Source organism: Heptranchias perlo, chromosome 6 (assembly GCF_035084215.1).
Source record: "Heptranchias perlo isolate sHepPer1 chromosome 6, sHepPer1.hap1, whole genome shotgun sequence".
Classification (NCBI taxonomy): domain Eukaryota; kingdom Metazoa; phylum Chordata; class Chondrichthyes; order Hexanchiformes; family Hexanchidae; genus Heptranchias; species Heptranchias perlo.
This window is the reverse complement of record NC_090330.1, coordinates 83,941,029-83,950,141: the sequence shown is the minus strand read 5'-3', so window position 1 is coordinate 83,950,141 and position 9,113 is coordinate 83,941,029. Positions and strand designations below refer to the sequence as shown.

Here is a 9,113-nt window from a genome sequence, read left to right as displayed (position 1 = left end):
AATGGGAATCAGAGGGAAAACTCTCCAGTGGCTGGAGTCATACCTAGCACAAAGGAAGATGGTAGTGGTTGTTGGAGGCCAATCATCTCAGCCCCAGGACATTGCTGCAGGAGTTCCTCGGGGCAGTGTCCGAGTCCCAACCATCTTCAGCTGCTTCATCAATGATCTTACCTCCATCATAAGGTCAGAAATGGGAATGTTCGCTGATGGTTGCACAGTGTTCAGTTCCATTCTCAACCCCTCAGATAATGAAGCAGTCCGTGCCCGCATGCAGCAAGACCTGGACAACATCCAGGCTTGGGCTCATAAGTGGCAAGTAACATTTGCGCCAGGCAAGTACCAGGCAAGAGAGAGTCTAACCACCTCCCCTTGACATTCAACGGCATTACCATCGCCGAATCCCCCACCATCAACATCCTGGGGGGTCACCATTGCTCAGAAACTTAACTGGACCAGCCACATAAATGCTGTGGCTACAAGAGCAGGTCAGAGGCTGGATATTCTGTGGTGAGTGACTCACCTCCTGACTCCCCAAAGCCTTTCCACCATCTACAAGGCACAAGTCAGGAGTGTGATGGAATACTCTCCACTTGCCTGGATGAGTGCAGCTCCAACAACACTCAAGAAGCTCAACATCATCCAGGATAATGCAGCCCGCTTGATTGGCACCCCATCCACCACCCTACACATTCACTCCCTTCACCACTGGCGCACCGTGCTGCAGGATGCACTGCAGCAACTCGCCAAGGCTTCTTCAACAGCACCTCCCAAACCCGCGGCCTGTACCACCTAGAAGGACAAGAGCAGCAGGCACATGGGAACAACACCACCTGCACGTTCCCCTCCAAGTCACATACCATCCCGACTTGGAAATATAACACCGTTCCTTCATCGTCGCTGGGTCAAAATCCTGGAACTCCCTTCCTAACAGCAGTGGGAGAACCTTCACCACACGAACTGCAGCACTTCAAGGCGGCGGCTCACCACCACCTTCTCAAGGGCAATTAGGGGTGGGCAATAAATGCTGGCCTTGCCAGCAACGCCAACATCCCCTGAACAAATAAGAAAAAAAGCAGCAATGGCAGAGGAGGAACAAGAACATTCTGGCCAGGTGATCACATTGCTGCCATCAATGACCCCCTGTTCTTTCGGAAACATACCAGTTCAGTGAAAGTGGACAGCCATGTCATGCTCCTGCTGCTCTTCAATAGAAAAGGAGATAAATGTGCTGGCTATGCTGACTGATACATCAGTCACTTATTTGATACATCTGTGGGTGACACATTTGCTGATATTGCAGTGGTAGCTGGGATTGAGCCAGAGGCAAGAATAGTGAGAGCAGTGGTGACTTTGACCATGTAAAAAACTGTGCATAGGTGTATGTAGTTCAAGGTTGTTAAGCATTCATATATGAATTTCACTGATCAGAATTTCTACCCTCTGGTTTTAATAGGAAACTTTTGATTCTGGATAATACCGCTTCATAGCATTTTTTTACCTCTATCTCTTGTTCTCCAGCAAAAGAAGCCAAAAGAAAACTGAGACAAACTCACACCCACAGGAAGATGGAGTGTGAAGACAGAAATAGAAAATAAAAAGTAATAAAAAAGAAAAAAAAGAAAATAAAGAAAGAGAGAAGTAAAAAGGAACAAAAAAAGAAAAAGAAGTAAGGAGGATTTAGTGCTGGTTGTTTCACAGAGATATAAGTAGGAGTTATGTTTTCACTGCTTGCTCATATCATTGTGAAGTTGGAGTGGGCAGAGCTCCACACAGATACTGAAACATGAAACAAGATGCAATAAGTGCTGAACACTGGCTTCCCACAGATAGTGTGTTTTTTAATGATCGGAAATAGCTGGCAAGAAAATCAGTTATTTTAAATCATTGAAATATGAATGGTAGAACACAGCAAGTTACCAGAAATTGTTTTAACTTTAACAATTTACCTTTTTTGGTTAGAGTTTTCACCAGCTGCTATCACGTTGCAGCCAATACCCATCCCTCGTGAATCTACCTATTCATTTTTTTAGTTACCTGGAAATGTGATTCAGTTTCTCTGATCATAACTGAAGAAAAGCTGTGACTCAGAGCAGCCACATCAAACTAATAGTGCAGTGAAAAAGTATTTAAATTCAGACAGATATGTCCAGTACTAGTGTGACTGACGCAGCTTGCCATTTTTAGCTATGTTGGCAGGAAGCGATGCACAGGGAATACCTTGCAACTGAAATCTCACACGTATGATTTACTCCATTTGGCTACCACAAGGGCTCATGAGGACAGCCCTCAAGCAAGTTGCTGTTTTGGGATTCTGGCCCACAACTCAGGAGAGCATGGAACACCACGGGAGCGGCCCCAAGTATTTAAACAGCAACATGGCAGAGCAGCAGTAGGGCGTCGGGTGCGGGAAAATGAACTCTGAGAAAATTTGCAAAAGTAACGTCACAGGCGACGTAGCGGAGGAGCCCGTGAAAGCGAAGGTAAGTCAATTTACTATACACTCTATAATATTAATTGCAGTTGGTTATCATTGATTGAGAAATAACTATCTTAAAAAAAAGTAAATAAACATAGAAATAAGAGTTAACGGGGTACTAAGATAAAACATATCATAGTATCATAGTAGGTACAGCACAGGAGGAGGCCACTCAGCCCATCGTGTCTGTGCCAGCTCTTTGAAAGAGCTATCCAATTAGTCCCATTCCCTTGCTCTTTCCCCATAGCCCTGTAAATTTTTTCGCTTCAATTCCCTTTGGAAAATTACTATTGAATCTGCTTCCACCACCCTTTCAGGCAGTGGATTCCAGATCATTACAACTCGCTGTGTAAAAAAATGTTTCCTTGTGTCGCCTCTCGCTCTTTTGACGATCACCTTAAATCTATGCCCTCTGGTTACCAACTCTTCTGCCACTGGAAACGGTTTCTCCTTATTTACTCTGTCAAAACCATTCATGATTCAGAGCACCTCTATCACCCCTTAACCTTCTCTGCTATAAGGAGAACAACCCCAGCTTCTCCAGTCTCTCCACATAACTGAAATCATCCCTGGTACCATTACATTAAATCTCTTCAGCACCGTCTCTAAGGCTTTGACATTCTTCCAAAAAAGGTGGTGCCCAGAATTGAACACAATACTCCAGCTGAGGCCTAACCAGTGTTTTATAAAGGTTTAGCATAACTTTCTTGCTTTTGTACTCTATGCCTCTATTAATAAATCCAAGGATCCCATCTTTTTTAACAGCCTTCTCAACTTGTCCTGCCACCTTCAAAGATGTATGTGCACCCCCGGGTCTCTCAGCTCCTGCACCCCTTTTAAAATTGCACCAATTAGTTTATATTGCCTCTCCTCATTCATGACTGCACAGAGGAGCACAGCGAAGTGTAGAAATGCAGTGGTCATAGGGGATTCGATGGTCAGGGGGACAGACAAGCATTGCTGCAGCCACCGTGAGTCCCACATGGTGTGTTGCCTCCCTGGCGACAGGGTAAAGGACATCACTGAGAGGGTCCAGAACATTTTGAGGGAGGAAGGGGTGCAGCCAGAAGTCGTGGTCCATGTGGGTATCACCAACATAGGAAGGAAAAGCATTGAGGTCCTGCAGTCAGAGTTTCAGGAGCTAGGGAGGAAGTTGAAAAGCAGGACCTCAAAGATAGTAATTGGTAGGCAAAACTGTAATTGAACAATGGGAAGCCTTCAAGGAGGAGATGGCTCGGGTACAGAGTAGACACTTTCCTACGAAGGAGAACGGATGGGCTTCCAAAGCAAGAGCTCCCTGGATTTCTAAAGATATAGAGATTAAAATGAAACAGAAAAAGGAGCCTTATGACAAACATAAGGTTCATAATACAGTGGAGAACCAAGCTGATTACAGAAAGTACAGAGGAGATCTAAAAAAGGAAATAAGAGAGGCAAAGAGAGAGTATGAGAATAGATTAGCGGATAACATAAAAGGGAACCCAAAAGTCTTTTATAAACATATAAATAGTAAAAGGGTAGTCAAAGGAAGGGTGGGGCCAATTAGGGACGAGAAAGGAGATCTTCTTGTGGAGTTAGAGAGTATCGCTGAGGTACTAAATGCATATTTCGCATCGGTCTTCACTAAAGAAGAGGATGCTACCAATGTAGCAGTAAAGGAAGTAGTAGCAATATTAGATAGGATAAAAATAGATAAAGAGGAGGTACTTAAAAGATTGGCAGTACTCAAAGTAAAAAAGTCACCCGGTCCGGATGGGATACATCCTAGGTTATTGAGGGAAGTAAGGTTGGAAATTGCGGAGGCTCTGGCCACAATCTTCTAATCCTCCTTAGGTATGGGAATGGTGCAAGAGGACTGGAGGATTGCACATGTTACACCCATGTTCAAAAAAGGGGAAAGGGATAAACCCGGCAATTACAAGCCAGTCAGCCAGGACAGTATTAATTGGCACTTGAAAAGAATGGACTAATAAATGAAAGTCAGCACAGATTTGGTAAAGGAGAATCTTGTTTGACTAACTTAAGTTCTTTGATGAAGTAATGGAGAGGATTGATGATGGTATTGTGGTTGATGTTGTGTAGATGGACTTTCAAAAGACACTTGATAAGGTACCACATAATAGACATGTTAACAAAATTAAAGCCCATGGGATTAACGGGACAGTGGCAGCATAGATACAAAATTGGCTAAGGGACAGAAAGCAGTGAGTAATGGTGAATGCTTGTTTTTCAGACTTGAGGGAAGTATACCGTGGTGTTCCCCAGGTGTCGGGATTAGGACCACTTCTCTTATTGATATATATTAATTATCTGGACTTGGGTATACAGGGTATAATTTCAAAGGTTGCAGATGACACAAAACTCAGAAATGAAGTAAACAATGTGGAGGATAGTAACAGACTTCAGGAGGACATGGACAGACTGGTGAAATGGGCAGATAAAATTTAACACAGAGATATGCGAAGTGATACATTTTGTTAGGAAGAATGAGGAGAGGCAATATAAACTAAGTGGCACAATTTTCAAGGGAGTGCAGGAACAGAGGGACCTGGAGCAGTATGTACACAAATCTTTGAAAGTAGCAGGACAAGTTGAGAAGGCTGTTAAAAAAAGCAGATGGGATCCTTGGATTCATTAATAGACTCATAGGGCGCTAAATTGGGCTGTGTAGCGCCCATTGTTTAGGCGCTGCACGGCCTCGCCTACATCCAAGGTGGTGTCTTGGATGCGCATGCACGTTTCCTGCGTGACGTGCGCCAGATGCCATCTTGGTATAGGAGTTTGCGCAGGCGCAGCTGAGGAACATTGGAATCATGTAAAGTAGGGAGAAAATGTCTTTAATCAGTGTGCAACGATGATTTAAAGTGATACACACCATTTTGGGACTTAACGCTCAACTCAACGCACAGTCTTAACCCTGACCTCTGAACGTGTCTTAGAGTGCCTGGAGGACCCCCCCCCCCCCCCCACTGGTGCTATTTAAAGGGACCATGCAGGGTTTACAGGTTAGTGACTGGATTATTGCCTCTGGCTGCCGAGACATTTGTAACTGTTTTTGGAGGCGTCCTAGTCTTCAATACTAGGACGCGGGGACATAGCCTAACATTTAGAGCCAGGACGTGCAGGAGTGAAGTTAGGAAATGCTTCTACACGCAAAGGGTGGGAGATGTTCGGAACACTCTTCCGCAGACGGCAGTTGATGCTAGCTCAATTGTGAATGTTAAATCTGAGATTGATAGATTTCTGTGAACCAAAGGTATTAAGGGATATGGAGTTAGGTCACAGGTCCACCATGATCTGTGGACCATGGTGGTCCACAGATGGTCAGGCTCGAGGGGCTAAATGCCACGGCCACTTGCTGCCTCTTGATATGCGCCACCTTCTCCTGCAAGAAAGCGGGAGTGTGCCTGGGTGATGTGCCTGTCATGGTTGAACAGCTGCCAGTGTGTGTGGCCTGTAAGTTGTGGGTGGGCGGCTTGAAACAGTGGTAATGTGTAAGCGTGAGAGGAAGCATCTGATTGGAAGAGTTGAGTACCAATGGAAAGAGTTTTTTGGTATGTGTGGGATGGGGGGGTCTAGTGCGTGGTGCAGTTGGTAGGAGACGCCACTTGACAGTTGACCTCACTCACCTTGATCACTCATGTCAAAGCATTGAACTTCTTCCTGCACTGCATCCATATTCATAATGCTGTGCGCCTGGCATTGATTTCGTCCCCCACTGCCTCCCACTGCATTTTGAGTGTATGACTGGAGGGCTTCTTGCCCCCCTGCGGATATATGATGTCCCTCCTTCTGTCCACCTCTTGCACCAAGGTCTCTAGTGCATCAGCAGAGAACCTTGGTGCATGCACTCTCGCAGGCCTGGTACCAACTCAGATCGACAGATTGGTGAGGTCTGTTGTGCAGATTGGAGGATATGGGATTTAGTAGCGCGCAACCTTTATTCAATGTTTTAACATAACTCATCAGTGTGTAAACATAGGAACATAGGATTATAGGAACAGGAGTAGGCCATTCAGCCCCTCGTGCCTGCTCCGCCATTTGATAAGATCATGGCTGATCTGTGATCTAGCTCCGTATACCTGCCTTTGGCCCATATCCCTTAATACCTTTGATTGCCAAAAAGCTATCTATCTCATATTTAAATTTAGCAATTGAGCTAGTATCAATTGCCGTTTGCGGAAGAGAGTTCCAAACTTCTACAACCCTTTGTGTGTAGAAATGTTTTCTAATCCCGCTCCTGAAAGGTCTGGCTCTAATTTTTAGACTGTGCCCCCTGCTCCTAGAATCCCCAACCAGCGGAAATAGTTTCTCTCTATCCACCCTATCCGTTCCCCTTAATATCTTATAAACTTCGATCAGATCACCCCTTAACCTTCGAAACTCCAGAGAATACAACCCCAATTTGTGTAATCTCTCCTCGTAACTTAACCCTTGAAGTCCGGGTATCATTCTAGTAAACCTACGCTACACTCCCTCCAAGGCCAATATGTCTTTCCGAAGGTGCGGTGCCCAGAACTGCTCACAGTACTCCAGGTGCGGTCTAACCAGGGTTTTGTATAGCTGCAGCATAACTTCTGCCTCCTTGTACTCTAGTCCTCCAGATATAAAGGCCAGCATTCCATTAGGAATGGGATCTGCATCTGTGTTTTACGTGTGCGATGTCTGATCTCTGTTCAGACTCCATGCAGACAGTAGACTGTTAATTTCAACAAATAACAGGTACCAGCTACCTTTAAGAGATTTCGAGGAAACATCCTCCCTTTAAGAGATTGAGCTCCCTCTGGTGGTGGAAAGTGCAAATTACATTGATTCCACCTGCAAGGCCCGGAAAGGGATGCCGATTGCAGGTAAATGCTCCCTTGGGTCCAGACTTGCGTCTTGTCTGCCCAGGGTCCATCGGGTGCGGGGTCTAATACCGCCCAAAACAGACCCTTATCGAATTTTTCCCCCGTAGAGTACAAAAGCAAGGAAGTTATGCTAAACTTTTATAAAACACTGGTTCGCCCTCAGCTGGAGTATTGTGTTCAATTCTGGGCACCACCTTTTTGGAAGGATGTCAAAGCCTTAGAGACGGTGCAGAAGAAATTCACTAGGATGGTACCAGGGATGAGGGATTTCAGTTATGTGAAGAGACTGGAGAAGAAGGGGTTGTTCTCCTTAGAGCAGGGAAGGTTAAGAGGAGATTTGATAGAGGTGTTCAAATGTTTTGATAGTTTTTCCTTATTTACTCTGTTTCCAGTGGCAGAAGGGTCAGTAACCAGAGGAAACAGATTTAAGGTGATTGGCAAAAGAATCAGTGGTGACATGAGGAAACTTTTTTTACGCAGCGAGTTATTATGATCTAAATGGTGGTGGAATCAGATTCAATATTAACTTTCAAAAGGGAATTGGATAAATATTTGAAGGGAAAAAATTTATAGGGCTATGGGGAAAGAGCAGGGGAGTGGGACTAATTGGATAGCTCTTTCAAAGAGCTGGCACAGGCATGATGGGCCGAATAGCCTTCTCCTGTGCTGTACCATACTATGATACTATGATCTGAAACCACTACGTTTTGGGTGCAACTTGATTGTATACTTATGTAAGGGGTATATTGTTCTTTTATATGCTACACGAATTGCAAGCTAAATGTTCAAAAGGCCAAATTGCACATGACTGGTATACTTCATTCATTGCCTTATTAATCCTAATTTCTGATTCATTACAGCATGCTTGCTTCTACCCTGATTATTCCACTTAAGTTTTTCTGTGAGTATAAACTCAGTTTGGAGAAAATAATGGACATATCTATTTTGTCACATCTTGGGGCTCATACTGCTATGCATTTCCCATATTGCCTCAAGTTCCTCTCAGCTTCATTTTTCAAAGAATACAGCAAGATAATAAGAAAGGCGACCAGCTCTTGAAAGGCATTTTCACACTATTTTTGATTGCCTCCAACATAGTTCAAGAATTACAAAAAGTTATACTCATTTATGAACTTAATTCTGCAGTGGCAAGATGATGAAAGATGGTTCAGATTGATGTATATTGGCCCGCAACATTTTTAGGTCACAAAAACCCTGCGTTTAGATGGGATTCATGTATTGGATTTTATGGTAAGCTTCTAGTAATTTAACGTGTGAGGAAGCCCTTTATTGACAGTGTAGAATTTAAATCAGAGCATAAGTATAAAATACATACAGTCATGCATGTCAGTTCTTTTCTTGATGGAGGCACTATTTAAATCAACTAGAAAGTGATATTTAGTAGTGTGGTAACTTTGAATGAAATAGTACATAATTAGGCACTAGCTAGAAAGTGGCATCTCTGAAAATCCAATGCAGTATGGAATCAGGGGCTATCTTCAGGTTACTGGCAGACTGCATTTTAGCAATTTTTCTACCTAAAAAGAAAAAATTCCATTGACAAGTCAGCCACCAAAACAATAGTGTAATTGCTGGCAGAAAAAATGGCAAGGGTTTTTCTTTGAAGGAAAGCACTTACTGCCAGATGAGAGTTAGGTTGGCAACAGTTATGCATCCTTTTTGGATGTTCTTGATATTAATGATGTGAAATGACAGGATGGTATCCAAATGACTCACTTCCCTCACTATTTATAGTCATCCATGTTGATTTTCCCTTTGACAACCTG

General features: G+C 43.8%; 1 long non-coding RNA gene across 1 annotated transcript; it reads left to right on the top strand.

Annotated features, from left to right (window-relative positions):
- The first annotated feature begins 1,522 nt into the window (after nt 1-1,522).
- LOC137322564 (uncharacterized) lies at nt 1,523-8,227 on the top strand. The gene is made up of 3 exons (XR_010963178.1): nt 1,523-1,666; nt 2,185-2,480; nt 8,187-8,227. It is a non-coding gene; the product is annotated as an uncharacterized lncRNA (long non-coding RNA).
- The last annotated feature ends 886 nt before the right edge of the window (nt 8,228-9,113 follow it).